Raw genomic sequence first — 16479 nt, forward strand, 5'->3', positions numbered from 1 at the left:
CCTCCAGTCAGCAAGTCAATTTCAACGATGTGCTTTTCTGCTGTAGCCATTCATTAATAGCTATGTGACCAAAGTAATTGAGAAATAATAAGGCAATAACGTCCTCATCAAAATAATCTAAAAACTAAAAATTATTAGCAAAAACTAATAAGAGTCACAAGTTAAGGTAAATTCAAATACGCTAATAATTAGACGTTTTTCATTAATTAAATTAGATTTTTATTTTCAAGCTAATGCCAAAAAAGTTTTTCTATTAAAACTACTAAAGTACAATTGTGAAATTTCAACTACTGAATGGGTGTTTTAAAAAGTCCTACATGAGGCGTGGAGTAATAAGCAAATATTTCTGTACTTTTTGCGTTGCACACCTTCTGACAAGCTGTTTTTAAGAAGGACCGAAGCAAAAAAAAAGGTGGAGAGAGAATGAGATCTCTAATAGATGGCAGAATCTCGCCCGGCCTGGAGGATTTACAGAGACAAGACGCCATCTCAGCCTTTAAAACAGTCTTAAAATGACGGATGGTAAGAGGATTAAAACAATAATGCCCTTCTCTTTTTCAGGCTTTTTTTTTGGTGGGGGGATTTCTTTTCCAGAGAGAGAGAGAGAGAGAGAGAGAGAGAGAAAGAGAGAGAGAGAGAGAGAGAGAGAGAGAGAGAGAGAGAGAGAGAGAGAGAGAACGTTTATGCAGGAATTAAAAAGTGGTCCTTATGTAAAGCTTGCATATTTTGTTGAAATGCTGGGAAACATTTGAGATTTATGATATTTTGGACCTTGGGAAAATTATTAAAGCCTTTGTTGTTGAGCAACAGTAAAGCTTCAAAGCTTCAAGTAAGATATATGTGTTATTTTTGTAATAATTAAAACTATTGGTAAATTAATAACCTGAATTATTGAAGTGCAGTTCTAATAATATTAACGATAAAATGATATTATTAATGTAATTTATTAAAATGATGAAACTTCCAGATAGAAAAATCTAGAAATTAACTTCTGAAAGACTGGAAAAAAGCTAATTAGCATGTAAAGCTAGCGTTGTATTTTTTTTTTTCTTTTATTTAACTTTTTTTTTTTTGGAAAAAAAAAGCTATTAAAGCCATTCCTGTTCCTCAGACTCTAATGCGCATGTGTCAAGCGGTTGGTCTAAACAGCTGTGAGTCATTCAAGAAATTCTACATTCCCGCCAAATTTTTTAACTAGTTTTCACCAGTCATTGGTTTTCACCCAAGGCGTGTAAGTTTTATTGGCTGCTAGACCAATAAAATATTGAATTTATGTCACTTACGACGGAAACCCTGACCTGACCAACACTTACCGTAATAGATTTGTTGAACTGCGTTGAAAATATGGCGTCTTGACAAAATGGCAGCCACCCCTGAAGATAGGTAGGTAACAGTGTTCTAGTTTGATGTGAACGTTTATTAAGCACCTGTACACTATACAACCAGGTTCACTGGTTTATAAACAATTTAGAGAGAAATGTTAAGATTAACAAATAAAAACAAATGTTGGCTAATTATTTGGTAGAAATTATTGAACACTCGCTCAAATTGCTGATATGGTTGGTTCGAAAGACCCACCCCTATTGACAAAGTCCAGAATTTGGCAGCTATACAAGCTCATTTGTCCCTTTTTTGATATAATGCCATCATAACTTGTGAAAATAACCGATTGAAGAAGCCTTCAAGACAAATGTAATTTTTAATTATTTAAATGGACTAGTTCGGACTGAGGAAATGAGCTGGCCAGTTCATTATATAGGCAAATTTTTTACAAGTTTAAACAAGTTTTAACCAATTTCTTATTGTTTTGTTTTTTTTTACGAGGGTTGATATAGTAAAATTCTAAAATTGCATTGTATTTTAAAAACAAGAATATTTTCATTTTTCTTCAACATTTTTTTTCAATTCTAAGCTCATCCCTGCTGAAAAATCCAGCTTAAACCAGCCTAAGCTGGTTGGCTGGTTTTGGTCGACCAGGCTGGTTTTAGAGGGGTTTTGGCCACTTCCAGGCTGGTTTCCAGCCATTTCCAGCCTGGTCTTAGCTAGTCAGGCTGGGAGATGACCAGCTAAAACCAGCTTGACCAGCCTAGCCAAGCTGGAAGTCCAGCCAAAACCAGCTATATCAAGCTTAAACCAGGCTGGTCAAGCTGGTTTTAGCTGGATTTGGCTGGTCATTTTCCAGCCTGACCAGCTGAGACCAGGCTGGAAATGGTTGGAAACCAGCCTGGAAGTGGCCAAAACCCCTCTAAAACCAGTCTGGTCGACCAGCTAAAACCAGCCAACCAGCCTAGGCTGGTTTAAGCTGGATTTTTTAGCAGGGATAACATTATTTATAAAACTAATAACCTACAGTTTAAGTTTAAATGCACATGTGTACACTTTGTGGTAAAATAGTATAGGCAAGCACTTTGACAAAATGTAGGGAATACTTTTGTTCCATCAAAAAAAACAAAAAAAAACTGCAGTTTTTATAATCACCATCTGACAAGCTGATCCAGCAAAAATTTGTGTTTAAATTGTCACTAAATGCAGTATTTGAACCTTATAATTTAACAGAGAATGATATTAACTGCAAAAAGGACCCCTTTTTGAGAAAAAAAGAACCACCCTTCAATAGACTGGCTATACGGGCATGTAGGACACATTTTGACTTGCTGTTAGTCTGAATACTTAAAGGGATAATTCACCTAAAAACTGAAATATTGTCATGTCATCATTTACTCACCCTTCACTTGTCACAAACCTGTTTGTGTTTCTTTCTTCTGTTGAACTCAATATAAGTTATTTTGAAAAATGTTGAAAACCTGTAACCACTGACTTCCATAGGATGTCCTTGTTTAAAAAAGTCAGTGGGGGATGCAGTGGCGCAATTGGTAGTGCTGTCGCCTGACTCTCCTCACAGCAAGAAGGTCGCTGGTTCGAGCCTCAGTTGGCGTTTCTGTATGGAGTTTGCATGTTCTCCCTTGTTGGTGTGGGTTTCCTCCGGGTGCTCTGGTTTCCCTCACACACTAAAAACAATACAGGTGAATTGGGTAGGCTCAATTGTCCGTAGTGTATGAGTGCGAATGTGTGTGTGTATGTTTCCCAGAGATGGGAATGGCATCCGTGGCGTAAAAACGTGCTGGATAAGTTGGCATTCTGCTGTGGCGACCCCAAATTAATAAAGGGACTAAGCCGAAAAAAGAAAGAATTAATGAATGAATGAATGAATATTCAACATGAGACCCATGAAGGTATCAGGCCCGTAGCCAGGGGAGTTTGGGAGGTTCGAAAGAGGCCCTCCACCACCAGCACCACTGACAAAGTACAGAATTTGGCCACTGTATTTAAATTAATTTGTCCAATTTTTTGATTAGTATGTTATCATAAATAGTGAAAATAGCTAATAGAAGAAGGTTTAAGGACAAAATTAAATTTTAACTATTCAAATGTACAAATTCTCACTCAGGAAATGAACTGGCCGGTTTGTTATTTGCCTACAGACTACAGTTTTTAATGTGTTTTTTTTTTTTTTTTTTTAATAAGTTTTAGCATATTTCTATTTGTTTTTGATGCATGATGATAAATTTGTATTTAAAAAAATAACTATTTTTTAAAAATAACATTCATAACATTATTTATAAATCATCCAAGTGGATGCTGCACACTGATGGTGGTGTAAAGAGACCCCCCCTCATGATTGTGAAGCGCTTTGGGTGTATAGCCATACACAATAAATGCGCTATATAAATACACTTTACATTACATTACATATATCTGTAATAAATCACAGTTTAAAGGCACATTTCTAAATAAACACTTTGTGGTAAATCAGTATGGTAAGCACTTTAACAAAACTGTAGGAATTTTTTTTTGTTGCATAAAAATATATGGTTATGATTATCCGACAAGCAGTAAATATTAGTGCTTAAAATGTCACTAAAATGCAGTATATGCAGTATAATTTCATAGGAATTTAGGAGAATAACTGCAAAAAGATCCACTTTTTGAGAAAAAAGAACCACCCCATCCAATAGGCTGGCTACGGGCCTGGTATGGAACCACTTGAGGGAAAGTAAAAGATGAGTTAACTTTAATTTTTGGCTGAAAAATCATGATTAATTACACATATACTTCAATTGCTAAAATGTCCCTTTTTTACAAGCGGTTTAAGTTTCTTGCTTCAATTAACTAATTAAAGTTGCTTCTAAAATGTATCCCATTTCTCAATACATAATTGTATAAAATTTCTAAAATACAAAGATTTAAATTAGGGAGACTTCAAGGATGTTTTGTGCTGGCCAACATTTATGCCCACTTCTCTGGCCCACATCTGCGTTAATGTATATTTAGTATCCGAGGATGTTGTGTTGTGGCATCAGTCTCCGTATTTTACTCAGAACAGCCTCCATCACAGAAAGCCTCTTTAGATGATTTAACGTCTTTCCTCTTGGAGCTGATGCTCTCGCAAGGCAGATCTTCAGAACAAAACTTTATCCTCTCTTAAAGCTCAACGGACCAGCCAGAATGTGCAAGCTTACTCAATGAGGTGTAAAACCAACTTTAAACCAATGAGCCAAACGCAATACGGCGGGTATTAGTTAGCCTACTTGAATTTCGTGTTTATTATATGGATGCTTCCAAGATTTTATGGTTTGAATTTGATCAAGTTCCCCTCTGAGAGATGTACTACTGCAACACTTGTTATTGTTTTGAATGTAAATGCCTTACTTTGCCAAATGATAGAGGTTTGAACCTCTTTGTCTCTTGTCAAGGGTATTGTAGCATGTGCTTATATGCAATATGAATACATTTGATTAATAGTTTTAAGTTGACTGCAGCCCGAGGACGCCTGTGACAAGAATAGCAAAACAAATGGCCAGGAGCGATCTGCTAGAAATGTTATTATTAAGACATTTAGTTCAAATATTTTCTTTCCGCTTCTGCTGAACATTCGCCAATGCTCAATCCTTCCTCTGTAATGGCATCTTTAACATGCATAAATTCACATGGTCTGAATATTGTTACTGGAATTGTCCAGCAAATCTTTTACTCTGAAAAATGAACAGTGATGGCTTTTAGAAATACCTTTTTAAAAGGACAGTCATTTATAGGGGTTGTCATTTACTCTGTAGTTGTTTCAAATCACTATGAGGTTTCGTTTGTCTTTTTAAAGAAGATATTTAGAAAAGAATGTTGGAAAACTGAAGCATTGACTTCAATACTAGTTGTTTTTCCTGCCAGTCATTGGTTACAGGTTTTCAGCTTTCTTATTTATTCTAGGGCCAAAATAAAGTAACATTCATTCATTTTCTTGTCGGCTTAGTCCCTTTATTAATCTGGGGTCGCCACAGCGGAATGAACCACCAACTTATCCAGCACATTTTTACGCAGCGGATGTCCTTCCAGCCGCAACCCATCTCTGGGAAACATCCACACACATACTCAAACACTACGGACAATTTAACCAACCCAATTCACCTGTACCGCATGTCTTTGGACTGTGAGGGAAACCAGAGCACCCGGAGAAAACCCAAACGCAAACGCAGGGAGAACATGCAAACTCCAAACAAAAAACGCCAATTGTGCCGAGGATCGAACCAGCAACCCAGCGACCTTCTTGCTGTGAGGCAACAGCACTACCTGCGCCACTGCGCTGCCAAATGAAGTAACCATAACAAAATAAAGTATTGAGCAAAAATAAATAAATGCAAATCTTCAAAAATAGCAAAGTGAAAATTTGTTTTTGAGATAAAAATTAATTTTGCTAACAAAAAAGAACTGCAAATAAAAATCAAGCAGTGCATACAAACTAAAATATCTGCTATTTAAAAAAAACTATATTTATGCCTTAACAAAACCCTTCCAGTCAATTGCAATGCTCAATTTATTTGCTTTTTTATTTTTTTTGTGAAATGCAAAGTGAAAACAGCATCGCAAACTCACGGTTGAATTTATGCAAATATTTTGGATTTGCTTTTTTTTTTTTTTTTTTGCTCTGCTTCATTTTTATTTGCAGTTCTTTATATGTTTTCAAATTTTATTAGTAAACGTATAGTACCCTAATTACCCTAACCTAGTCAAGCCTTTAAATGTCACTTTAAGCTGTATTCACCTTATTCTCAGCTGACGAGTGGGCGCTGCCATTTGAATCTTTTTGTCTCGCGACTTCCGGTCTCATTTACTTCCATTCATTTTTTGATGTTAACAACTGCTCGTTACGCTGCTTGATGTTGCAATTTAATATTTTCTTATTATATTATGCTACTTGATCTGTGTAGTCATGCAAACATTTGTTTGTTGAGCAAGTAGTTTGGCCATTTTGTGCCGTTTATTATTCCTTGTCATTTCTCCCATAGGCGACTGAATCGGAAGTTCTAAGACAATCTCGAAAACAGGCGCACTTCCACATTTTAGAATAAGGTCAATAGAAGTGTCTTGAAAAATATCTAGTCAAATATTATTTACTGTCATCATGACAAAGAGAAAATAAATCAGTTATTAGAATTGAGTTCTTAAATCTATGATTAGAAATGTGTTGAGAAAATATTTTCTCTGTTTAACAGAAATTGGGGTAAAAAATAAACGGGGGGGCTAATAATTCTGACTTCAACTGTAAACTTTTGGTAGAACTTTAATGACAAGCTCTTCAAGATGACCTCAAAGTGTCTTAAGTGTTTAAGTTTAACAATAATAAACAACTAACAATTGTTGTAGTTTTTTTATTTTATTTTTTAGATATAACACATGGGACATTCTCTGGATCCTTTGCTGAAAGAAGGATTTTGAGGAATTGAAACTTTGGTTCTTCAAACTCTGGCCTGATGTCTGAACTGTGATCCCGGTGAGTATTTGGACACCAGAGCTTTCCTCCACTGCTTTGGCCAGTTTCCCATGTTGAGAACATTGACATATTGAAACTGGCAGTTGAGTTTCTTCCCTTCAGCCTGCGGCCGGACACAACAACACCTTTTGTGTTGGTTTAATCCCGGGGCTCCACCGTCTTCGCAACTCTGGGGGATAAAAGCACCATCAAACCACTACTTTAGGGGGAAAATCTTTCCTAATCCTAGCTTTACTTAAACAAAAGGAGGAAAAAAAAACAAGAGGGTGGAGAGAAATTGTGCAGAAACAGGGCAAGACCCGGAGCAAAGATCCTTACAAACCATTTTCCTGGAGAAACTAAGCATTTCTGACAGGCTTTCAGGGCCACTATAACACAAAGTATCAAGTCACAGAGAAAGTTCTACACGTTAGATATTTGACTAGTTAAATGATAAACTTTCACAGGAGATTATTTCACAGGAGAATTATGTTAATTTTCCTTAGCGTGAACTGAGCAATTCTATGCAAATGTCAACCTTACCACGAAAAACTTGTTTTTACCAAAATAGCTGTAGTTTTGTGTAGGCTTTCATTTCACAGTACTGGTATATTATTTAAAAATGTCTCATTTTGTGTCAATGTTTTCAAACAATTGTATTTGAGTCACACAAGTGGCAATTTCACATCCATAACGAAGCTTTTTTGCTCATAAATACAAAAATATTAAAGTAAAATCAATCATTTTTGTTCTATAGTGAGCAACTCATATACTTTTGATTATTATTGTTTCTTTTGGGTTGAGCAGTTGTAGTTTTTTTTTTTTGTAATTCAGTTTTTTTTTCCGAAAATGACAAAAAAAAAAAAAAAAAAAAAAAAAAAAAAAAAAAAATATATATATATATATATATATATATATATATATATATATATATATATATATATTTTTTTTTTTTTTTTTTACAATCAAACAGAAAAATACTTTTAACAGATATTACCCAATATATATTCCCCATCCCCCCTCCCCATTATACGCACATCAGGATTAGACCAAGCTGTTAGATATTTTACATTAAGTTTGACATCCGTAGCATCAGATGAGGGTTAAGTGTCCAAGATTTCTTTGACGTTGCATATATATAGATTTTCCATACCAAAAGAATGTCCACTTTGGCATGGTTGATCCATGCTGATGACAGTTCCAGATACAGTATTTCCAATAGTAAATGTAACCAGTGCTTAATTAAGAGATCATGAGGAGGTTTGCACCTTTGTACCAACATTTTCTTTGTAGCAGTTGAAGCAGCTAACCAAAATTTACGGACCTTTGCATTTAAAGGAAATTGAGAGTTATCATTCAATAGTAACAATACAGGATCTTTAGGGAAACTAATTTTTGTAACTTTAAATAAAATGTCCAGCACTGAATCCCAAAGTTTTTGCACCTCCGGACATTCCCACATCATATGTAAAAAGGTGTCTTGACGCTGTGGTTCGCAGAACTTACAATATGGATTTGGAGATATTGGGTTGAGCAGTTTAATTCACAGAATTTCTACAAAGTATGTTGGATACACTATAAACTCGCTATCATTTTTTGGTCACATCCATAACGCATGTTTATTTTCCTCATTTAAAGTATAAAAAAGTTTACAGATTAATATTTGTCTGCTCCCTTAACTCTGTGGTCAGTACCGTCAGTTGTTCTGGATGTATAACTGTGGTCAGTTGTTCTGGATATATAACTGTGGTCAGTTGTTCTGGATATATAAATATGAACAGAAGTTTCAATATAATGTTAACATATACTTTCTATGTGTATATATGTATATAGGTTTTACTGCAAATGCATCATCCATAACGCTGCAATTGCTCATCTATTTTTGTCATTTAGCCCCTGAAACTATTAAAAGGCTTGTCCTGAATGCTTCTGTCATATTGATTTCTTTATATTAAACAATATTTCAAAAGTAAACAACTGAAATCTATTTCATTTGAGCAAGATTATAAAATCATGCATTAGTCAGATTGAATGTAGGCATGTGTACTCTAAGAATGTGCGATTTGAACCCAATCTGGGGTGTAATATTGACAACACCAACCACTTTAATGGTTTAAATTCAGTTTGAAGGACCAAATATAACCATCTTTCATCCAATTTTGATTGAAATAACCCAGGCTTTTTATAGAATAGTCCTATCAATTTCTTAAATAGCAACGGAAATAATTAAATATACATTTAGTGGATAAAATAATTTTTTTAATGCTACATTTATACTTGTTAAATTAATTTTGTTTTGGGTTGCTGCTCACAAGGCAATTTTTAAGTCACAGTTAAAACAAAATGCTGGGTTGTTGTAAACCAATGTTGGGTCAAATATTTACAAATCCAACTGTTGGGTTAAAAAGTGTCATTTAAATTTAATTGAAAAAAAAAAAAACACATGGAGGTTTGGGTTTCTAGCCAAAGTTGGGTTACATCAACCCAGCATCTTTTTTATAGTGTAATGATCAGGTTTGTTTGGGCCAATAATCCATACCTATTCCCTACCCCTAAAACCAACCATAACTGTAGATTATTCCCAAAATCAGATGGGAATAATTGGATAACAATCAAGTGCATAAACCTAAACTTAACATAAACGGTAAACATATCGCTTAATTCTGATTGGCTGATTGGATTGTTGTTCCAGGATTAACACAGATGTTAATCCAGGAACATGTCCTACTTTGTTTGGGCCGAGGTTCTGCACCTGTTGTATTTCAGTGACTGATTTTTGCAACTGGTATAAATCTTAAATACGATTTTCCCCTAAATCTCACCCTCAGTGGCCACTTTATGAATCTAGCAATGAAGGCTTCCATTTTCTCCATCTCACTAAACATTACACCAGAGAGTCATTGTGCTCCCGAATCTTTCCTTCAGAAGGATATTGAGGTAAAGAATGAGCTGATGAAGTGAGACTCAAGCAATGCAACGACTCTCTGGAGTGTAAACCCAGCCACATACACACTAACGCCTCGAGCAAACGCAAGTACTGACCTCTTTGCTTTCTGTTTTCACCTAAGTATTTAAAAGGCAGACAGACTGAACAGTCAGTCAAACTCAGGATTTAGTTTAAAAAGAGTGTCTGAAGCACTTCATGGGATTGTTATAGAGTCAATGAAGTGTTTTGCTTTGCAGAAGCACTTCCCTAAATAAATTGGTGATGATTATTCTAATCAGTTTATGACTGATGATACAAACATCCACTCCCGAGATTCTTATTTAATTCTATGACACATGAAATTAATGTTTATATTGTTCAGGATATTTCTAAAAATCTTCATTCTATATTTTAACATAAATGTTTGATGCAGAGAAAAGGGACTGTCTTGCAATAGACTCTCAGAAATAAAGCCACAGAAGTGTCTATAATGGTATTTAATGGTTACCTGTTAGTTCCAAAAGTGTAGGGATTAGTAAAAAGTACACCTTTTGAAAAGTGTATCACTCCAGTGACTGCTTTTGTACCTTTATTTCTAAGTTTGCACTCTGAATGAATCACAATACTTAAATTTTAAATCTATGTAACATATAGTCACAAATATACATTATAATGTATAATATTTTTGCTTTCTTTTTTTAAAGGGAAAACCCCTTTTATATTTGCTTGTAAATCCATTTCGTAAGTTTTTTTTAAAATTATATTGTTGTGTTATTTAATACATTAAATATATTTAATATATTTAATGTATTATATATATATATATATATATATATGTATTATATATATATATATATATATATATATATATATATATATATATATATATATATATATATATATATATATATATTTAATACATATATATATATATTTAATACATATATATATATATATATATATATATATATATATATATATATATATATATATATATATATATATATATAATACATATATATATATATATGTATTAAATATATATATATATATATATATATATATATATATATATATATTTTATATATATATATATATATATATATATATATTAAATATATATATATATATATATATATATATATATATATATATATATATATATATATATATATATATTTATATATATATATATATTTAATATATATATATATATATATATATATATATATATATATATATATATATATATATATATATATATATATATATATATATATATATATATATATATATATTTAATACATGTTAATATATTAATTAAACTTTAAATATAACATAAATCCATTTATAGCCGGTGACTTAGTGGCGCAGTAGGTAGTGCTGTCGCCTCAAAGCAAGAAGGTTGCTGGTTTGAGCCTCAAAGAAAATCAATGAATGAATCCATTTATAGCCACAAATATACATTGCAATCAGATTATGATCTATCATTACTGTAATTTGAATTTGAAACACATTGGGCTATTGGTATAAGGCACAATCCCTTTGAAATGTGCTTGTCAATTAGTTCCAGAAGGTTTTTAAACTATCCTGTGGTGACATTTAAATTTGTAAAAACTTCAATAGAAAAATGCAGTGAATAAAAATAATGAAAAGTGATTTGCAAATCTAATATGTAAAATAATTATACAATAATTTCAGTAATGTATAACATCATATTTTCCCAGTGTTGGGTTGCGGCTGGAAGGGCATCCGCTGGATAAGTTGGCGGTTCATTCCGCTGTGGGGACCACTGATTAATAAAGGGACTAAGCTGAAAAGAAAATAAATGAATAAACGAATAACATCATATTGCAGAACTTTCACTGTTGTGAAAAGGCTCAGATATATTTAAAAGAGTTTTCTAAGTGCTCATAGAAAAGTACACTCAAATAGAACAAATAATGTATAACACTCACCGGCCACTTTATTAGGTACACCTTTCCAACTGCTCGTTAATGCAAATTTGTAATAAGCCAATCACATGGCAGCATCTCAATGCATTTAGGCATGTAGACATGGTCAAGACGATCTGATTGGCCAAAACAGAAAAAATCCAGTGAGCATCAGCTCTGTGGGCACAAATGCCTTGTTGATGCCAGAGGTCAGAGGAGAATGGCCAGACAAGTTCCAGCTAGAAAGGCAACAATAACTCGAATAACCATTTGTTACAACCGAGGTCTGCAGAAGAGCATCTCTGAATGCACAACTAGTCAGAGGCAGATGGGCTACAGCAGCAGAAGACCACACCGGGTGCCACTCCTGTCAGCTAAGAACAGGAAACTGAGGCTAAAATTCACACAGGCTCACCCAAACTGGACAATAGAAGATTTGAAAAATATTGCCTGGTCTGATGAGTCTTGATTTCTGCTGCCACATTCGGATAGTAGGGTCAGAATTTGGTGTCAACAACATGACAGCATGTTGCTTTCATCCAGCCTTGTATCAAGTAAGGTGTACCTAATAAAGTGGCCATTGAGTGTATGTGTGGAGTGCTGAACTGCTCACCGCTCAAAATGTAAATGTAAAATCCCATTTCTAACAAATATCGCACTCTAAAAAATGCTGAGTTGTTCACCAATGTTGGACCTTTACAAGCCCAAGCGTTGGTTTAAAAAGTGCCATTTAAATTTACTTGAAATGATCAACAATAACCCAGCATCTTTGGGGTTTGGCCAGAGGTTCTGCACCTGTTGTATTTCAGTGAAATAAACACAATTTTCTCCTAAATCTCACCTTCAGTAGCAACAAATCTAGCTATGAAGGCTTCCATTTTCTCCATTGCACTAAACATCACCCTGTCACTGTTGTGAAAAAGCTCAAATTTAGTTAACAGACTTTTCAAAGTGCTCATAGCAAAGTACACTCCCTTGTAAATGATGGACACTGTAATATATGGAGTGCTGAACTTTCATGCTGTGCTCCTCCCGAACAACCGCTTCCATCAAAAATGATTTTGATGGACAAAAAAATAACAGTATTACATGTGGAAATCATTTGGACTGACCCCAGTTGGGTCTCGCTAGCACCGTATGGGTCAAAAGCTGGACTGTGCAGCCGCCCAGGGGCAGCAAATCAATTGATCATTAGTGCAAGATAAGTAGACAAACACATCCATCACTGCTCTGTTCACTAGCACCCCACTGCTACAGTGAGCAACAGGGATTATCTGTGTTTAGGCAAGTGTCTGAGCGTCGTGTGTGTGTGTGTGTGTGTCTGTGTGTGTGTGTGTGTGTGTGTGTGTGTGTGTGTGTGTGTGTGTGTGTGTGTGTGTCTAACAGGTTGCTCTCACCCATTACATGGTTAGTTGAGCTCAATGAGGGCTCTTTCAGTGAAGTGAGAGGCAGGCTGAAGGGTTCATTCGGTGTTTGCATCTGTGAAGGAGTTAGACACACTTGGTCAATGCTCTGACAGTGTTTTTCCTCCAGTCAAACAGCTACAATTAGCTGCAGGGTACTGGAAAAAACCAACATTATATCACACCAATTTGTACACTGGAACTTACTGGCGGTTCCCCTTTAAATCAGTGTAAAATTGACATTTACAGCACTATTTACTTTGCTGTATATAAACAATATTGTGTATCATTACTGTAAAATGTACAGTCTTTTTCTTCAATGCAACTTTAAAATACAGTAACATACTGGATAAATGTCTTACAGTAAAATTTAATTCATATTACAGTTCAGTTCTCCAGTAACTTACTGTAAATCAATTACAGCAACAATACTGTACATTTACAGCACCCTTTACCTTGCTATATCTGTATTTACAGCATTGTATAGATGAATACATTGTATCTTTACTGTAATATATAGTCATTTTTACAATGCAACTTTAATACGATAACATACGGCAATACTCCTACAGTAACATTTAGTTCATATTACAGTTCAATTCACCAGCAACTTACTGTAAATCAATTACAGCAAAAATACTGTATTTTTATTTACAACACTATTTACCGTGCTGTATCTGCATTTACAGCATTGTATATCTTAACGGTAATATACAGTAATTTTAACAGAGCAACTTTTAAATACGGTAAAATTACACATAACCGTCCTACAGTAAAATTCAGTTCTTAATACAGTTCAATTTATTAGTAACTTACTGTAAATCAATTACAGCAACAATACTGTACATTTACAGCACCCTTTACTTTGCTATATCTGTATATCTTTACTGTAAAATATAGTCATTTTCACAATGCAACTTTAGAATACGGTAACATACCGCATTACTGTCCTACAGTAATATTTAGTTCATATTACAGTTCAATTCACCAGCATTTACAGCATTGTATATCTTTACGGTAATATACAGTAATTTTCACAGTGCAACTTTTAAATTCGGTAAATATACGCATAACCATCCTACAGTAAAATTCAGTTCTTATTACAGTTCAATTCATTAGTAACTTACTGTAAATCAATTACAGCAAAAATACTATATTTACATTCACCTTGCTGTATCTGTATTTACATCATCGTATATCTTTACTGTAATTATTCATTCATTTTATTTTTGACTTAGTCCCTGTATGAATCTGGGTTCACCACAGTAGAATGAACCGGCAACTTATCCAGCATATATTTTACACAGCGCATGCCCTTTCAGCTGCAACCCATCACTGGGAAACTTTACTGTAATGTATACAGTAATTTTCACAATTCATCATTTAAATATGGTAACATACTGCATAACTGTCTTACAATTAAATTCAGTCCATATCACGGTTAAATTCTGTGTTATTTACAAAAGTCGTTAACAGTGTCACATTTTGATTTAGTGGCTAATTTCATATGAATTTGTGCGATTTCATTCGTACATTTTACCATAATTTGCTCATCCCTCTATGATGGTTGGATAAAGGGGTGGGGCTTTGGTGCCACGCCTCCATTTAAGAAATGCCCCACCCATTAGTGACAATCTCTCTCTCATTAGCATAGGATGTTAGTTTTGTTTTTGAATCTGCCACTATGAGGTTGTTGCTAGAGCCGGCCGGAAGTTAACGCGAATTATTTCTATTATTTATTAAATTTCTCATTTGTTGTATTTTATTAACGTCTACCCCCACCCCCACCCTAAACCCAACCGTCACAGTAATGTAAAAACTGTAGTTGTACCGAGTATTAGTTATGTTATCTATTAAATTACCCAATAAGATATATTTTTTAACGCCTAACCCCACCCCAACCCTAAACCCAACCCTCACAGTACTGTAAAAATATTAATTATTGGTATACAGTGTCATAAAAAAATGCTGCTTTATTAAAGTGCATATTGCACTTCCAGCCCACTATGCTGACACATAGGTATTTGTAGCTCCGCCCTCTATTAAAGAGAACACAATCTTATTTGAATTTAAAGCAACAGTCACCAAAACGGCACGTTATAAATGTGGGTTTTAAACACTATACATGTGGTATTTTAAGCTAAAACTTCACACACACACACACACACACACACACACACACACACACACACACACACACACACACACACACACACACACACACACACACACACACACACACTCTCTCTCTCTAGGGACATTAATCTTGTAAAAAGAGGCACAATAGGTACCCTTTAAATAAAACATTTTACTTATTTTTAAACAGCTATAAGTCATTCAATAATCTGATATTTAATAAAAAGCTAATTAAAAAGCTGTATTTTAACATTTCAGGCAAAAAAAGATCCTTGTTTTACTCTTTGTTGCAAATTAAGAAATTCACAGAGAGGTTGAGTGAGACATTTGAATCAAACAGAGAGAGAGAATGTATAGCAAGGGAAATAAATATATGGGTAAATTTATATAAATGTTTCCCATCTTGAAAAAAAATAAAGCGCCACAGCTTTTTAAATAAGGCCGGGAATAATCTGTTTCCACCGCGCTGCGAGATCCTGCAGGGATTTGCAGAAACATTCGCCCGTGACACAGATCTACATAATCATTTTAACTTTCTCCCCATTCCTTCCCATGATTCTCCTGCTGTCACTTTAGATACTGTTAAAACTGATTTGGGTTCCTTAATCTGGCGGTATTTCTTACACTTTTAAAATCTCTAATATTATAAGCAGATTATTTCATTTATAATTGATTGAGTGCATTTTCCTGGAGTGCCACTTCAAAGTTGCTGAATTGAAGATGCGTTTAATAGCCGGAGCGAGCAGAAATAAGAAGAGCACTAGAGAGGGAGGGAGGGCTAGAATAGGGACGCCAGCCAACATGCTGAGAGAAATGAAGCCTGCAGTCTTTTCTTAAGAAAGCAAGAGGCAAAGATATCATGAGGGCAATGACACGGGGCAGGCGGGAATAATACAGTCTTGCATGATTTGGTATAATTAAGGAATAATCCAGATTCTGCTTCACCACTGGTCAGACAAAAGCAAAGTGAATTAAGCTGTTGATTAAATCCTGAAACATGTTACACTGTAAAAACAAAATGCTGGATTCCAAACAAATGATTTGTCTACAACATGAAGGAATTAAGTTAACCTTTTAGATTTTACAAATTTAAGTGGATGAAACATAAAACTTTTAAGTCCCAGAAAAACCCTTAAGAATTGTGTTGTTTTAGCTCAATTTAAATAAGTATTTTGAAGAAACATCAGCCAACAATTTTTTAGTGTTCGCTGTAAAAAAATGCAGGCTTCCACACAATTCCTTCATGTTGTCCCAACACAAAATAGATTGTTAACTTAC

The 16479-nt window shown here is 34.3% G+C and overlaps 1 protein-coding gene across 7 annotated transcripts in view; it reads left to right on the forward strand.

The window, feature by feature from the left end:
• Window positions 1-1109: 1109 nt before the first annotated feature.
• Window positions 1110-16479, forward strand: part of col28a2b (collagen, type XXVIII, alpha 2b) — a 104865-nt gene continuing 89495 nt past the window's right edge. For 6 of the 7 annotated variants that reach the window (XR_012407538.1, XM_073953566.1, XM_073953565.1 and 3 more), the window contains exons 1-2: window positions 1110-1383; window positions 6718-6823. The gene's annotated coding sequence lies outside the window, so the exon portion shown is untranslated. Of the gene's footprint in view, window positions 1384-6696; window positions 6824-16479 lie in introns of all 7 variants that reach the window. The other variant, XM_073953569.1, reaches the window with a different exon arrangement.

Source organism: Danio rerio, chromosome 6 (assembly GCF_049306965.1).
Source record: "Danio rerio strain Tuebingen ecotype United States chromosome 6, GRCz12tu, whole genome shotgun sequence".
NCBI lineage: Eukaryota > Metazoa > Chordata > Actinopteri > Cypriniformes > Danionidae > Danio > Danio rerio.